Source organism: Mus caroli, chromosome 4 (genome assembly GCF_900094665.2).
Source record: "Mus caroli chromosome 4, CAROLI_EIJ_v1.1, whole genome shotgun sequence".
In the NCBI taxonomy this organism is placed as follows: domain Eukaryota; kingdom Metazoa; phylum Chordata; class Mammalia; order Rodentia; family Muridae; genus Mus; species Mus caroli.
Window position 1 is genome coordinate 90,685,949 of NC_034573.1, and position 17,423 is coordinate 90,703,371.

The 17,423-nt window shown below is 42.7% G+C and overlaps 1 protein-coding gene across 7 annotated transcripts in view; it reads left to right on the plus strand.

The window, feature by feature from the left end:
• The window catches only part of Patj (PATJ crumbs cell polarity complex component), a 314,627-nt gene that overhangs the window by 166,043 nt on the left and 131,161 nt on the right, over nucleotides 1-17,423 (plus strand). The window lies entirely within an intron of this gene.

Below are 17,423 nucleotides of genomic sequence, written 5' to 3' on the forward strand. Positions count from 1 at the left end.
TTTTCCTCATTCATTCAGCTTGGTTTTTTGTTTTTTTTGTTGGTTTGGTTTGGTCTGGTTTGGTCTGGTTTGGTTTTGGTTTTTTGAGACAGGGTTTCTCTGTGTATCCCTGGCTGTCCTGGAACCTACTCTATAGACCAGGCTGGCCTTGAACTCAGAAATCCACCTGCCTCTGCCTCCCAAGTGCTAGGATTAAAGGCGTGGGCCACCATTGCTCGGCTTCATTCAGCTTGTTTTTAAACTGTCCATTAGGACATAGAGACACAAGCACTTCCATTCAAATAGCTTCCAGTTTAGAGAGAGAGGAGATTTTTTTTTTTAAAGTACAGAAAAGTCCTCTGAATTTCAAACTGGAAAGTGTGATGGTGAGTAACGAAGAATGCAGGCTTAGCTCGAGACACAGTCAGCTGTTCTGTCCTGAGGATTTGGCCTTCTGACTTCCGGCTTGTGTTTGTTTACCCACTGTTCAGGCCTCTTGGGAAAGCAGCCCCACCATGTGGCTTTTAGAGGAGGCCAGTCACAGGGCACTGGGCATGACACTGTCTATATGAAGTAGGAGCCCCTGAGGTTGGGTGGTTTCCCCTTCAGACTCCAGATATTTAGAACACATCTTATATATCTGCAGCCAATGAACACAGACATTAGCATCTCTCCAGAGGCCCTGCAGGTTCTCTTCACCTAACTCCTAAACACCCGGGAGTGCCTTCCTTTTCTTGTTCTGTAATTCAATGTCACAACCAGAGCCCGCACTAGGGATTAGTTCTGACTGGTATAATTATTAAGTAAATAAAGACTATATTAACTATTATAACCATGCTTCAAGCGTGTTTCCTTTAGCTTCTGTTTAGAAATCTCCTTTGAGACTGAAGTGATGACGGAGAAGATGGTGAAAATGGGAGCTAGCTCAGCAAGTTGTTACTACCGTGTCTCTGCATGCACACATTTGTCTTTAGGGTTCTTAAGAACCTTAGATAGAAATTATTTTCCTCATTTTATGCATAGGAAAACTGGATTGTAAATCCTTTATTACTATAGAATTAAGTGTCCAAACTCCAGTAAGTACTCAAGCTGGGGGGCTTGGAGCATTTGCTGTTCTCGCAGAGAACCTAGGTTCTGTTTCCAGCACTCACAGTTCCAGAAGATCTGGCACCTTCTTCTGACCTCCACATGCACCAGGCACATGTATAGTTCACATCTATATGTTCAGGCAAAACATTCCTACGCATAAAAATCAATTGAACAAGAAGAGAACTTAGGCTTCGCTGTCTTAAGAGTCACGCTGTGGGCACTAATGTCATGATGTTGTTCCTTCTGGTTCTTTAATAGACTTTGTGACCTCTCTCTCTTCCTTCTTTCCTCCCCCCCTCTTTCTCTATCTCTATCTGTATCTCTCTCTCTCCCTCTCTTCCTCCCCCTACTCTCTCTCTCTCTCTCTCTCTCTCTGACTCTGCAAGTGTGTGTGTGTGTGTGTGTGTGTGTGTGTGTGTGTGTAGGCTGAAGATCAACCCCAGAACCTTGAACATGCTAGGCAAATGCTCTACCGCTGTGCTTATGTATCTGTCCCCTTGCTCCGTGCCTTAACTGTTTGTTATTGCTATGGATGCATTACACTACGCTAAGTAATGGAGAAGAGAGAACCTTCTTCCTCTGCCGCCTCCTTTTTTGCCACCACCTCCCATCAGGAGGTTTATATTGGCTCATGGTTCCAGGTCCTGGTCAGATAACCACACCTGACCTCATTGACAGAGTCCAGAGGCCTCACACAGTGAAAGATGGGGAGTGCTTGACAGAACAAGGCAAACTAGATTTCAGAGGAGACTGGTTTTTGAGAAAGGCTTGTATTTGTCAGTCCCAGGTATGGATTAATGGGTCCATGAGAGCAGAGCACTAATCCCCTGCTGAAAGTCTCAAATGACCCAGATTTTCCTTCTTCATAATAGGGTTTTAATTGTGACATAGTTTTAAAGAGAACCACCATTGTACCCCATTTGTTGAGATCCAAGAGATTCCTGGTATATGATGCTCGTATCTACAGTGAAATCATGTGTATCAAGTCACTCTGTGTACTGGGTGTGCTTAGACCCAGATTCCCTCCGGCACAGTGGATAGAAATGCTTCAGTAATTGGGAACATGTTGATTCTAGTTGTAGCCTTCTGTGTTATTCAGACTCAAGGTGGAAGAGCCTACAGGATCTGGCCTCACAGGAGCACTGTGCTGTATTCCTCAGTCTGATGTTCGTTAGATACTGGTAACAAATGGACTGTCACCACAGCATAATATGAAGAGTGTCTTACAGGCCAGTTTCAGATTTCAGACATGTGTGGGCCTTGGAAGACCTACTTTAATTTTTTGCCCCAATGCTTTTGACAACTGAGGGTGTTGAACATAGTGTGTGCAAGAGATCAACAGTTTTCCATCTTCCATAGGGTTAGGGCAACACAAGCTAATCCCAGATAAACGAGAGGGTGTCCTAAACAACCTGTAGTTCTTAGATGGATGATATCCTGTGGTCATTGCAGTCTACCACCTACGTGGAGATAGTATCTATCCCCACAGGCCTAAGACACACCTGAGTGACCCTTGTTCAGGTCAGGTATTACCCAAAGGCCCCAGGTTGTGGCCTGTACTAATGCCTGCCCAGCCACACATTTAGGTTCCTAATACTGCCATTTTTCAGGTTGATTAACTTGTTAGAGCATCTCCCAGAACTTGGGGAAACAGTTCATTCAGCGCCACCCACCTATGTTTTCTAGCGAACACTGCAGAGCACGCACATGCATAGCACAACAGCAAAGACACGATGCGACTGGGACGTTCAGGAAGAGCTTTCCTGACGTCTCTGCTTGTGCTACCTTCCGGGTTTTCTCACACAGCCAACAGCTTTGAACCCCAGTCACAAACTATATGGGGCTGGGTAGATGGCTCAGTAATTAGGAACACTGTCTGCTCGGCTGCTTGGCTACTCTTCCACATTTGATTTCCCAGCATACATGATGCCTCATGACTGTAACTCTGACATCTTCTTCAGGCCTCCATGGGCATCAGGCATTTCAGCATACATGATGCCTCATGACTGTAACTCTGACATCTTCTTCAGGCCTCCATGGGCACCAGGCATTTACATGGTATGAAGACAAGCGTGTAGGTAAAACATTTGACACAAAACTAAAAAGAAGAGTAACTCATTAGAGCACAGGTGTAGCTCAGTTACAGAGCACTTGAGAGCATGCTCAAGATCCCCGATTCTATCCCTTGTTTGAACAAAACTCAGGATTGGGAGTGAGACCAGATGTTCAAACAAAAGATGAACCTAGCACACTGATCAACTAGAAAATCACAGGATTGCCTCTGCCAGAGACAAAGGATAGAGACCAAGTGTTTCATGATATCATCATAGTGTAGCATAGCAAAGAGCTACATGCTAATTGATCCTGTTTCCTCCTTGATGCATAGAAACTTAAGGTGTTTGCTCAGCATCAGGCAAAAAAAGATAGTAGCATTTGCCTTGTATGTCTCCTCTTCCTTCCTCTACCCTTCTGTCCTTTCGTTATATCCAGCCACATAATTCAGTTACAGACACAAGGACCAAGTAGTTTCAAATGGAGCCATGTCAACTCTCTCTCTCTCTCTCTCTTTTTTAGTTACATTTTTTAATAGAATATTTTCTTTATTTACATTTCAAATGTTATCCCCTTTCCTGGTTTCCCCCCTTCCCAGAAACCCCGTATCCCATCCCCCTCCCCCTACTTCTATGAGGGTGTTCCCCTTTCTAAGAAGGACCCACATGTTGGTGGTCTTCCTTGTTCTTGAGCTTCATGTGGTCTATTAATTGTATCTTGGGTATTCCGAGCTTTTGGGCTAATATCCACTTATCAGTGAATGCATACATACTGTATATGTTCTTTTGTGATTGGGTTACCTCACTCAGGATGATACTTCCAAGTTCCATCCATTTACCTAAGAATTTCATAATTTCTTTTTATTGTTATTTTGTTTGTAGAACATGATTTTAATAGTTTCATCTGTTAATGTTCAACAAACAAGATAATTATTTTAAGATATATTTCATTGTTATGTCTCCCTTTTCACTTCTGATTTTATTAATTTGGATACTGTCTCTGTGCCCTCTGGTTAGTCTGGCTAAGGGTTTATCTATCTTGTTGATTTTTCTCAAAGACCCAGATCCTGGTTTTGTGGATTCTTTGTATAGTTCTTTTTGTTTCTATTTGGTTTATTTTTGCCCTGAGTTTGATTATTTCCTGCCATCTACTCCTCTTGGGTTTATTTGCTACTTTTTAGTCTAGAGCTTTCAGGTGTGCTGTCAAGCTGCTAGTGTAAGCTCTCTTCAGTTTCTTTCTGGAGGCACTCAGAGCTATGAGTTTTCCTCTTGTTACCACTGCTTTCATTGTGCCCTATAAGTTTTGGTATGATGTCTCCATTTTCACTAAATTCTAAAGAGCCTTTAATTTCTTTCCTTATTTCTTCCTTGATCAAGTTATCATGAGTACAGCATTGTTCATTGTTGATGTGTATGTGTGCTTTCCGTTGTTTTTGTTGGTATTTAAGACCAGCCTTAGTCCGTGGTGATCTAATAGGGTACACGGGATTAATTCAGTCTTCTTGTTTCTCTTGAGGCCTGTTTTGTGACTAATTATATGGCCAGTTTTGGAGAAGGTACCATCAGGTGCTGAGAAGGTATATTCTTTTGCTTTAGGATGAAATGTTCTATAAGTATTAATTAGATCCATTTGGTTCATAACTTCTGTTAGTTTCACTGTGTCTCGGTTTAGTTTCTGTTTCCATGACCTGTCCATTTCTGAGACTGGGGTGTTGAAGTCTCCCACTATTATTGTGTGTGCTGCAATGTGTGCTTTGAGCTTTAGTAAAGTTTCTTTTATGAATGTGGGTGCCCTTGCATTTGGAGCATAGATGTTCAGAATTGAGAGTTCTTGGTAGATTTTTTTCCTTTGATGAGTATGAAGTGTCCTTCCTTATCTTTTGATAACTTTTGGTTGAAATTTTATTTTATTCGATATTAGAATGGCTACTCCAGCTTGTTTCTTGGGACCATTTGCATGAAAAATTGATTCCCTATCTTTACTCTGAGGTAGTGTCTGTCTTTGTCACTGAGGTGTGTTTCCTGTATGCAGCAAAATGCTAGGTCCTGTTTACATATCCAATCTGTTAGTCTATGTCTTTTTGGGGGGAGTTGAGTTCATTGATGTTAAGAGATATTAAGGAATAGTGATTGTTGCTTCCTGTTATTTTTGTTGTTAGANGTGGTATTATGTTTATGTGGCTCTTCTTTTGGGTTTGTTGAAAGATTACTTTCTTGTTTTTTCTAGGGTGTAGTTTCCCTTCTTGTGTTGGTGTTTTCCATCTATTATCCTTTGTAGAGCTGGATTTATGGAAAGATATTGTGTAAATTTGGTTTTGTCATGGAATATCTTGGTTTCTCCATCTATGGTAATTGAGAGTTTTGCTGGGTATAGTAGTCTGGGTTGGCATTTGTGTTCTCTTAGTATGACATCTGCCTAGGATCTTCTAGCTTTCATAGTCTCTGGTGAGAAGTTTGGTGTAATTCTGATAGGTCACTTTTATATGTTACTTGACCTTTTTCCCTTACTGCTTTTAATATTCTTTCTTTGTTTAGTGCATTTGGTGTTTTGATTATTATGTGATGGGAACGATTTCTTTTCTGGTCCAGTCTATTTGGAATTCTGTAGGCTTCTTGTATGTCATGGGCATCTCTTTCTTTAGGTTAGGGAAGTTTTCTTCTATAATTTTGTTGAAGATATTAACTGGCCCTTTAAGTTGGAAATCTTTGTTCTCTTCTATACCTATTATCCTTAGGTTTGGTCTTCTCATTGTGTTCTGGATTTCCTGGATGATTTGGGTTAGAAGCTTTTCGAATTTTGCATTTTCATTGACTGTTGTGTCAGTGCTTTCTATGGTATCTTCTTCCCCTGAGATTCCCTCTTCTATCTCTTGTATTCTGGTGGTGATGCTTGCATCTATGGCTCCTGATCTCTTTCCTAGGTTTTCTAACTCCAGGGTTGTCTCACTTTGTGATTTCTTTATTGTTTCTATTTCCATTTTTAGATCTTAGATGGTTTTATTCCTTCCTTTGCCTGTTTGATTGTGTTTTCCTGTAATTCTTTAAGGGATTTTTGTGTTTCCTCTTCAAGGGCTTCTAACTGTTCTCCTGTATTTCTTTAACGGAGTTATTTATGTCCTTTTTAAAGTTCTCTATCACTATCATGAAAAGTGATTTTAGATCTGAATCTTGCTTTTCCAGTGTGATGGTATATCCAGGACTTGCTATGGTAGAAGAATTAGGTTCTAATGATGCCAAGTAGCTTTGGTTTCTGTTGCTTATGTTCTTACGATTACCTCCCACCATCTGAGTATCTGTAGTGCTACCTGCCCTCTATATATCTGACTGGAGCCTGTCCTTCCTGTGATCCTGGTTGTGTCAGAACTCCTTAGAGTTCAGCTGTTTCTGGGATCATGTGATTCTGGGATCCTGGGATCCTGGGATCCTGAGATTCTGGGTGTGTCAGAGCTCCTGGGAGTCAAGCTGCCTCTGGGACCCTGAGATCCTGGTGTGACCAAGCTCCTAGGATCCTGTGGTCCTGGTTGTGTTAGAACGCCTGGGATTGGAGCTTCCTCTGGGTGTTGCAGGACTAGCTGCAGAGTTCGCACCCAAGGTCTGCTCAGGGCACCAGCTCAGACCGGAAGGATCCGGAGCCATTGGTCAGGCAGAGTTCCTGGGTGCCAGGGTCCTGCTAGGCCCAGTTACTTCTGATGTTGGGGCAGAGGTTGTGTCCTCCTCACCTCTGATCCTATGATCCTGGGCATGTTAGAGCACCTGGTAGTAGATCTTCTTCTGGATGTTGTGGGACTGGCTGTGGTTTTCACCACCCCTCCCATGTCAACTCTATTTCAACCAAAGATGCTCCAGTTTCTAGCAAGTGCCAACAAATAAAAATATGTTGGGACACAGATTTTATTATCTACCTTCCATCTTTCCTCAGCCTCCGCTTTTTCAAACCATTTAGCAAATATCTTCCTAAAACACCTATAAATAAATGCAAGGTACACAATGGTTGTTTTCATGGCCTCTTCCTGATCTGAATGGCATTCCCTTTGTCTTGATCATTGTGAGATCTACCATTTGTTCATAATACTTCTCACTATAGCTCCGTCACTGTTCTTATTATTAAATATCTCTGCTCTGCTCACAGCCTCTTTGGATTCATAGTTGGCATTGCTTGTGTCAGACCCTTAAATTGGGCATTGGATGCACTGGGTTCTGCTCTCACACCAGTAGCAATGCAGTGCTGGACAGTGCAGTGCTGGACAGCATCACCTCAGGGCAGCCCCTCCTTTGAAAGTTAATGACAGAAAGTGATAGGCTAAGTTTTGCCTTGTCTCTGGCATGCTTTAATTGATAGGATCAAAACTCTCATTTTTGTGTATTTCTGTCTTTTTAGTTTGTATTTATTTACACTAGTATCTCTGACATCATCTCAGAACAAAGTGGCCGTCTTACTCCTTAAATAATCTCATTTGCACCTTAGCAAACATTCAGATCCTGTGCAGTTGTCATCCATCTTCTCTTGCAACAGTTTGACTTTAGGTCAAGGATAACAGAAAATAAATTCATGTGGAAAAAATATTCTCTGGATTCTTTTTATAGCTCACAAAAAAATGAAGTCATTTTCCTTTAATATGTGAGGAATAGGAGTTGGAATGTGCTTGCTTGCTAAGAATAGGAAATCAATTTAATGATGTGTATCAGGAAAGCTAGAAGCCAGCATGATCCTGCACAGTGCAGCTCACTGGAATATTAGGACACTGCATTGTGCAAATGGCCTTTAAGAAATTAAGCAACCATGGGTGTTTGCTAACTCCCACCCCAAATGCGCTTATATTTATGGCCTCAACCCTGAATCAAGCACAGTTATGTGTCTTGCTTATTTTCGTAGTTCCACTACTTGCTCATCTTCTCATCAATACTTTGCCATAATGGTTACATTACTCCTTTGCTCACTGCCTCCCATGATTTATACTTGATTCACTTGTTTAAGACTCTGAAATTGAGCTAAGAAGTGAAAGAATTATCAAAAAACATATCTTGTCTCCTCTTTTTCGTTTGGTTCTTTTTGTTTGTTTGTTTTTGTTTTTCAAGACAGGGTTTCTCTGTATAGCCCTGGCTGTCCTGGAACTCACTTTGTAGACTAGGCTGGCCTCGAACTCAGAAATCCGCCTGCCTCTGCCTCCCGAGTACTGGGATTAAAGGCGTGCGTCACCTCGCCCAGCCATCTTGTCTCCTTTTAAGTTAGAAACTCTGCTGCTCTGCTGCTCTCCCAGAGCTCTTCATGTGACAGACTTGGAGCCTATGGGCTCCGCAGCACAATGGCATTGCTGTAGTAGAATAGCCAGTGAGTTCTGTGGGTCGATGGCACAGTTCATGTGTAAAAGAAATTTTCTCTTAAGCTCCCAGAAGACAGTGTGATTAAATCTCAGCTCCTTTACCCTTCCTTTCAATTCTAATGTGGGGGGTTACTGAATTAATTTCCAAAGGCATTAGCATATAATTACCATGTACACAGAATGAGGCTTACTCCAGAGCACTGGCTTTCCCAGAGCAATTAGGCCCAGAAAATGTGCAGGCTGGGGCATGGTGCTGTCATATGAATATAGGATTTATTTATAACCCTCCCTACAGTGCAGGCGTGGGAAGACAGGGCTAATGGTGCTGTGCAGGGAGTCTGAATGGTCTGTCAGGTTAAAGCCAAGCAGGAGGAACAGTTGATGGCACAGTGGCTTAGGCTGCTCTGTGGAGCTGTAGAAGTATGAGGTGCTGTCTTTGAGTCAGGCACCTGCAGGCAGGAGAGTCTATACTGAATCCTGTCCAGTGCATGCAAATGGAAAAGAAAGGGTGTGAGTACCTCCTGCTATAGTTGGATAGAAACATAAATCTAGGGGTGAGTTCAGATCTTGTCTTGTGATGTTGTTTTAATGGGAAAAAAACATAGACGTGAAGGGATTGAGCCAGGTGGTTCCCACTGCTTCATGGCTGTCTCCTCTAGCTGTCCACACTGTCCCATACTGTACGCTCCTTGCCAGCAAAGCATAGTTGAGATCTTTTGGAAACCTTACGTATGATTTGGAACAGGGCTTGGAAGCTAGTGAGTAAATTACTAGGCGTGTGCATCCATGGGATAAAAGCTCTTCCTGTACACTCAGAAACTCATGGGATCCACACCACAACATCAGGGTGTGTTTATCAAGAATTTATGAATGAAATAACTTTGCCCTAAGATTCTTTATTAATAAAACCTCCTGGTATAGAAAGAATAGTCTGAGCCATAGAAAGAGCAAAGAATTTCAAAATTGAAATAAAATTATGGTTTCTCCATGATACTTTGATAGTCAAGTACTTAATACCTAGTCATGCAGAATTGATTGACCGGGTTGCTTTGTTTTGGTTTTGGCTTGGTTTGTTTTTTTTACTCTGGCAATGACTTTGAAAGTGTGACAGCATCACAGCTTTGACACTTTAGATATGAATATATTACATTTTTGACCAGCTGTGGTAGCACATGCCTTTAATCCTAGCACTCAGGAGGCAGAGGTAGGCTGATCTTTATGAGTTCAAGGCCAACCTGGTCTATGGAGTTCCAGGCCAGTAAAGACTGTAAAGTGAGACCTTATCTCAACATACAGCTGTATTTGAGCTTTAGTATCTAAAAGCTCTTTTTTGTTTTGTCTTTTTGTGTTGTTTGTTTGTTTGCTTTCGAGACAGAGTTTCTCTGTGTAACCCTGGCTGTCCAGGGTTGCCTCGAACTCAGAAATCCATCTGCCTCTGCCTCTGCTTCCCAAGTGCTGGGATTAAAGGCGTGTGCCACCACTGCCCAGCCTAAAAGCTCTTTTAAATGGGTTGATCAAAGCTGACATAAATGAGTATTATGAGCAGGTCCTAAATATAACCTTGCGCTCCTTAAAATATCTGTTTGCAGCCTAAAAAGCTCACAGGGGACGTAGTGATGGCTGAGTGAGTACAGGGCCCTGGTCATCACAGCATTGTGACCAATGCTATGTGAGTTTGCTGGCTGTTTCCTGGCACTGTCACAGGTGGATGGATCCCTGAGTATGAAGGAAGGGCATGTCATTATCAAGTGTCCGGGGAACTGCGCACACACCAAGCCTTAATGCCTGCCAGACTTGCTCAGTTTTCACATCTGTCTTCAGTCAGCTCACAGCAACCTTAGTTAAATGCACAGTTAGCTCCCATCCTGCAAGCAAGCAAACTGGGGCAGGAATGGGCAGGATCAGCAAGCTTTTCTGACTAACACTGGGGTCTTACATAATTTTGGATTAAATTCTTATAATTTGGGAGGGTATAGTTTGAATGTGAATTGCCCCCCCCCCACCATAAGTTCACTTTTTTGAACAATTGGTCCCCAGCCAGTGGCATGACTTGGGAAGGTTGTGGAGCCTCATCTGGGCATGGTGGCACACACCTTTAATCCCAGCACTTGGGAGGCAGAGGCAGGTGGATCTCTGAGTTTTAGTTCAGCCTGTTTTATACTGAGTGTTTCTGAACAGCCAAGGCTACAAGGAGAGACCTTATCTTCCAGAGAAATGGGTCACTGGGGTGGGCCTTGAGGCTTTATAGCCCACCTCCTTTCCTGAGTGGGAGAGCCTCCTGCTCCTGCTCCCATGCCTTTCCTGCCTGCTACCATACCTTTCCCACAGAATGGATGCTCTCAGCCAGAATTAAACCCTTTCTCCTTTAAGTTGCTTTTTTCAGAGTATTTTTTCATATGTCAGTATTCTTCATAACAGTTTGAAATGTATCAGGCGTAGGTAAATGCAGTTAATTCAGAACGGGTTAATACATCTAATAGAGTTTCATATTGGACTAAAAGACACAGCTATTGCCTGTAGCCACCACCTGACTCCTTTCAGAGAATACCACTGAGATAAGAATGAGATTCTTGACTCACATGCAGGGAGTATTTCAGGACGAGTCAGTTTGCAGCAAATCTGTTTATTTAGGACTGGGCCGATGGCTCCCTGGGTAAAATGCTTGTCACGCAAGCATGAGGACTGAAGTTCAGATCCCTAACACCCATTGTAATTCCTGGTTGGCTTGGTGACCTTCCTGTAACTCCACCATTCCGTTGGCAGGAACAGGATCCCTAGAGCAAGGCTAGCTAACTGGACTAGCTGTTTTGTTCAATTGACAACCCTGCCTCAGTGAATACTGTAGAGAACAATCAAGAAAGACTCCTGGCAAACGTGCATATAGTCACACAGATTACACACAGAGACATATTTTGAGCCACCAACCAGGCAGCATACACTAGCTGGTCCCAGCCCCACCCCCACCCCCCAGTACAGCAGAGGACTGCCTGCTCTGGCCTCATGAGAGAAGACGAACCTAACTAACCCTTGAGAGAGTTGAGAGAGTGGGGAGGCCTGGTAGGGTGGGGAAATCCTCTTGGAGATTGGAGAGGAGGAATGGGGTGAGGAACTGTCTGAGGGCAGATCGGGAGGGGGATAACAACTGTACTATAAAAAAAGATTAAAGATAAAAAATAGATAAAATTTTAATTTACATTTAAACACAGACAATAAGGGAGAGAGAGAGTGCCTCTTAGAAAACAGCCGGCTCACACCAAACGCATGGGTATGACCTTCATAATGTTAAAATTAACAGCATTAGCCATATATACCATTTTGGTGGCGTCTGAAGCTACTTTCTTTGTTTAAAGAGTTTCAGAGAAATACCACCTCTCCCTTTTCTTCATTTTTCTTTTGACAAGTCAAAAGAATACTTAATAGGTCACAAGAAAATTAAGACAAGTTTTGACTATAAATAAAGTTTATAATCTTGTTTGTAAGGTTTTTAGAAATACATAGGTAGGGTTTTTAGAAGTATAGTGGAGCGGGGGGGGGGGGGGAGTTAAACTCAAAGGTGCCAAGCACGTATGCCTTAAGCATGGTCAGTTGTTACTGCAACATTATTATTTTAAATGCTTCTGTAAAATGGGAATATTGTCTCTACATATGTAAACTCCCCCCGCCCCTCTCGTTTTTCTTCTTTAGACTGGTATATAGCCTTGACTGTCCTGGACTTCTCTATGTAAACCAGGCTAGCTTGAACTCACAGAGATCCACCTGCCTCTGCCTCCCTAGTGCTGAGATGAGGTGTGCACTATCGCGCCAGGCCTATGTATGCACTCTTTACGCCAAGTTAGTTAGTTGCGTCAAAGTTCTGGACTCTTAGCTGGTAAAAGACTCAACCAGGCTCAAGTGAAAGACTCCTCTTCCTTCCTGTGATCCCTGAACGTTTCTGCTTTTCTATCCTGCCTCAGTTTCTCACACTGCAGCTACATATTATATTACCCATCTTCTTAAAATGTAATACCACTCTAGGCTCATTAAGGAAAGAAAGTAATTGCTAAAATGGTGCTCGTCTATTAAGAAGCACAGAAGGAAGGCAATCTTGTCTGTGCACACTGTGTGAGCTTCTGAACCTCATAATTGAAAGCCTTGCCCTCGTTTCGGCTATACGGTTGGGGTTTATTTTCAGGCATAGAAACTACTGTGTGAAGCCTACTTCGAGTTGAGTGTCCTGATTCTTTCTGTCTGTGCTTCCAGCTGTGAAATCTTTAGTTCTATTTTTGCCATTTCAGTTTCTGACTGCAGCCTGCTATGGGAGGAATTTTGAATTATTTACTTGCACTTTATTGTCTTTATGTCACTGAAATATTTTGGCTCAAGTCTCTACTCTTACCACTCTCTGGAAGGAATAACAATCATTTATTTCTGATTGCTGTGGTCCTCATTATTGCTGTTACAAAAGCTCTGAGCTCTCTACAGTGAGCCAAATTATCTTAAGCCCTTAGAGACAAAACAAAGTAAAAATGAAGGTGTATTATTAGTTATTTTTTCTCGTAGCTATGACAAAATTCCTAATAAAAGCAACTCAAGGAAGAAGGATTGTTTTGGTTTGTGGTTTAAATGGATATAGCCCTTCAGTAGGCAGAGATGTTGGGCAGGAAGGTGAGGAGGCTGGACATGTGTTCCCATCAGGAAGCAGAGAGATGACTACTAGTGTTCGGGTTATCTCTTCAAACCCGCCCCCTCTTTTTTCCAGTCCAAGACCTTACCTATGGGATGGTTCCAGACACATGCAGAATGGATCTTTTCCTCTGTAATTACAGCTATCTAGAAATAACCTCTCAGATGTGTCTCCTAGGTGATTCTAAATCCAGCCAAGTTAGCAGTAAAATTAAGGATCAAGAATGGAAGAGACTGAGATCATTAAGGAAAACAGGGATCAGGTCATTTGGAAGCTGTGCGCCCTTGCCTCTGGCTTCTGTAGTTCCTCTCCATGTCCCACCACGTGACTGGGGATGACTGAGCTCTGCTCTTCTGTCCTTCCTTTGTTCTGCATGTTCCTCCTTTGCTATCTTAGTGATTAGACTGAGGTGCAGCCTGGGAAAATACTCGCTGGCTGAGGTTATTCTGAAAGGTGTTAAGTTGGCCACACACACACACACACACAATCCATTTGTGGTCTTTGCCTCATTTATATAATGGGCATTTATACTTTGCTAATCATGCAATGTAACCCTCACCCCAGGTAGTACATAGCAAGACTCCTCAAAGATACTTGAAACCTTGTGCAGTACAGGCCTTTCATACCCCCATTGTCATTGTTACTTTTGTTTTGTTTTGTTTTGTTTTGTTTTGTTTTGTTTTGTTTTGTTTTGTTTTTAGACAAGGTCTCATGAGACCAGGCTGACCTACCTAGAACTCACTAAGTAGCTCGGGTTGGCTTCAAATTTAGGTCAGTCGTCCTATTAGCCTCATGGCCTGGGATTACAGGCATCAACCCCAATACCCAGTTTATACTACATTTGCCCTCTATACATATATGCCCATGACAAAGTTGGATTTATACACTAAGCAGAGTGCAATATTAACAGTAACTCTTGAAGTATAACAGCTAGACCAAGGTTTTTTTTTTTTTTAATGTTCTTTTTTTTTTATTGGGTATTTATTTCATTTACATTTCCAGTGCTATCCCAAAAGTCCCCCACACGCTCCCCCACCCACCCACTTCCATTTCTTGGCCCTGGCGTTCCCCTGTACTGAGGCATATAAAGTTTGCACAACCAATGGGCCTCTCTTTGCACTGATGGCCGACTAGGCCATCTTCTGATACATATGCAGCTAGAGACACGAGCTCCAGGGGGTACTGGTTAGTTCATATTGTTGTTCCACCTATAGGNTTGCAGATNCCTTTAGNTCCTTGGGTANTTTCTCTAGCTCCTCCATTGGGGGCCCTGTGATCCATCCAATAGCTGACTGTGAGCATCCACTTCTGTGTTTGCTAGACCCCGGCATAGTCTCACAAGAGAAAGCTATATCAGGGTCCTTTCAGCAAAATCTTGCTTGTGTATGCAATGATGTCAGCGTTTGGAAGCTGATTATGGGAGACAAAGGTATTCTAATATAAGTTTCACAAATGAGTTTTCTGCGCAAATGCATTATTTTGTTTTCCCCTAAAGGGGACGTTTTATGACTCTTTTGGATATCTGAGTCACTAGCATAATGTTTTATGGCTTGTGGCAGTTATTAAGTGTTTCTGCCTGAGAGTATTTGACCTGATAGTGGAGTAGCTGGCAGCAGGCTTGTGCAGTGCACCAAAGGCTGGTTTCCAGCCATGGGTTAAGGCAGGAATGATGCAGAACCCAGAGAGTGAACTTTGGGACAGAAAGGTGGAAAGGGAACTGCTGGGAGGGTGATGCCAGCCTGTGGGGAGGGGCGGGCTCTACAAAGACACGGTCTTTGTATGTAAATTTCAAAATCGTTTTGTTTTGTTTTTCAAGATATATTCTCTGTGTAACCCTAGCTGTCCTGGAACTTGCTCTGTAGACCAGGCTGGCCTCAAACACAGAGATGCTCCTGCCTCTGCCTCCCGAAGGCTGAGATGAAGGGATAAACCACCGCTAGCTCCCAAAACACCTGTTTTTGTAAAGTAGGAATTATTTCTGGAATTTTTCATCAAATATCGTCAGATCACATTTAATCTGAAACCCTAGAAAGCAAAAACTGTATCCGGGGTTATGTGAGTCCATTGTATATAAGGGACATTATACCTATCTTTCATACTAGTAAACTTATATACTACCAGACTGTAACCAACCTAATAAATTGAGTATGTATAGTGTACACATTAACATAAGGAAGTATGAAAATGGTGCTATTCTCTGATGAGGAGTAGATTTCTTAAAGGTTTATTGCATATCCTAAATGACATAGTAATGGACTTCATTAGGACATTTTCACACATAATATGTAACATTTTGGTAACACTTGCCCACCCTCCCTTCCCCATTACCCTTTCTTATCTCCTCCTGCTGATTCCCTTTCTATTCCTTTTCCTTCTTGTACTTTTTGTTTTGTGTTGGGTAGCTAGAGTTACTTACAGGAGCAGGAGTGAGGGTGGGTAACTGGTTAGTGCTTGAAATTTCTCCTACCTTGGCCATGCAAAGAACAGAATGAGAATCGGGAGGTGGGGAAGTTTTTGCCAAGGTTGGGAGTTGGTTGGGGATAGGATGTGGATGATTGATTACATTAAGGATTAAGAGAAGCCGAGGGAGTTCCCTGCCACTCACTGAGCATGCTTGTTGCATGCTCCAGTGGCCCCAGACTTACTCAAGGCTGTGCGATCTGGAGCCTTGAGCCTGCCTTCTGGCAGCATCACTACATACCTTAAACTGTTTTATAAGACACTGAGTGTGTGAGTCTCCATGTCCTTAATACACCAACCCAGGACCAATTGCCTGTCTCACGGCCTGGCTGAGGGGCAGTGCTAGACCATATGAGGTATGTGCTAAATGTTCTTAGGTGCGGATGATGGCATGGCGCCTCTGCAGGACAGGTTTTTAATAATGTGACTGTTGAAATGAGCGACTGGGGCCACTGAAGTGTCTCAGTGAGTAAAGGGCTTGCTATGCATGCCTTATGACCTCAGTTTAAACCCCAGAACCCAAGGTAGAAGGAGAGAATCGACTCCTGTCAGTTGTGCTCTGTTCTCCACATGTGTACCTGTGCTGCTGATCACACCATGTGGTACATAAGTGTACCTGTGCAGGTGAGCTCATGGTGTGTGCACCTGTGCATGTAGCCACACACACACACAGACACACACTATGTGCACAATATTGATACGATTGGAACACTTCTAAAAAGAGAGAAACTGGAACCCTAAGGGGGTGGGTTAGGAGAAACTTGCTGATTGAGTTTTTTACTATGTCTATAAAGGGACATATAAAGCATTTTTAATTCAAGAGGAATATATAATAACTGAGAATCGGGGTAGGTTTCTAATCAGGTCAGCTTTGGGGAGAAAGAAGGAAACCCTGGGGTAAGCATTACTGCTATAGGACATCTTATCCTGGTCTCTATATTTGCCCTTTTGGTTTTGGTTGTTTTGGGACCAGGTGTCACTATGTACCTCTGATAGGCCTGTAGCTTGTTTTGTACACTAAGCCAAGCCTTGAACCCACAGAGATAACTTCTTTATGCTACCACACCTGGCTTGATATTCTTGGTAAAGAAATTCCAGGTCGCGAAGCACCCAAGTTCTCTTCGCCTATCTGGCTAAGAATACTATTAAGATTTATGCCTGGGCTAGAGAGACAGCTCAGCTGGTAAAGTGCTTCCCACATCAGCAGGAGGACCTAAGTTTGGTCCTCAATACCAAGTAAAATGTCAGTTGGGGTAACAAGCCCTGTAGTTCCAGTACGGAGAAGATGAAGACAGAAGATGGGTCCCTGGGCTCACAAGCCAATCAGCTTAGCCTACTGAGAGACCCCAGGTCCTAGAGAAAGACCTTTCTCTAAAAACAAGGTGTGGAGCTGGAGAGACAGATCAAAAATGAGTGCTTGCTCTTCTGGGGAAACAAGAGTTGGGTTCCCAAGAAGTGCATCACACAAGTCACAACTACATATAACTCCAGCTCCAAGGGAGTCAATGGTTCTGACACCTTTGGCACACATACACACACACACACACACATGCACACCACAGACAACCAAATAATAACAAAATCATTCAACACAAGGTAGCCAGTCCTTCAAGAAAAGACAGCTCAGGTTGACTTCTGGCTACTACATGTACTCAAGAGCACGTGAACATGTGCAAACACAAAAAGACACATACCTCAAAAGTTCTGTTGATGTACCTTAAATGAGGAAGCAGTTTTTCTTCAGAATTAATAACAGTTCTTGCTAAGAGGTAGACTACACCGTTTACTTGGCCCTCCCGCTGTGTGAGGTAACAGGAATCACACAGACCCATCTTGCCTTTTCTTCTTTTTCTTTCTTTT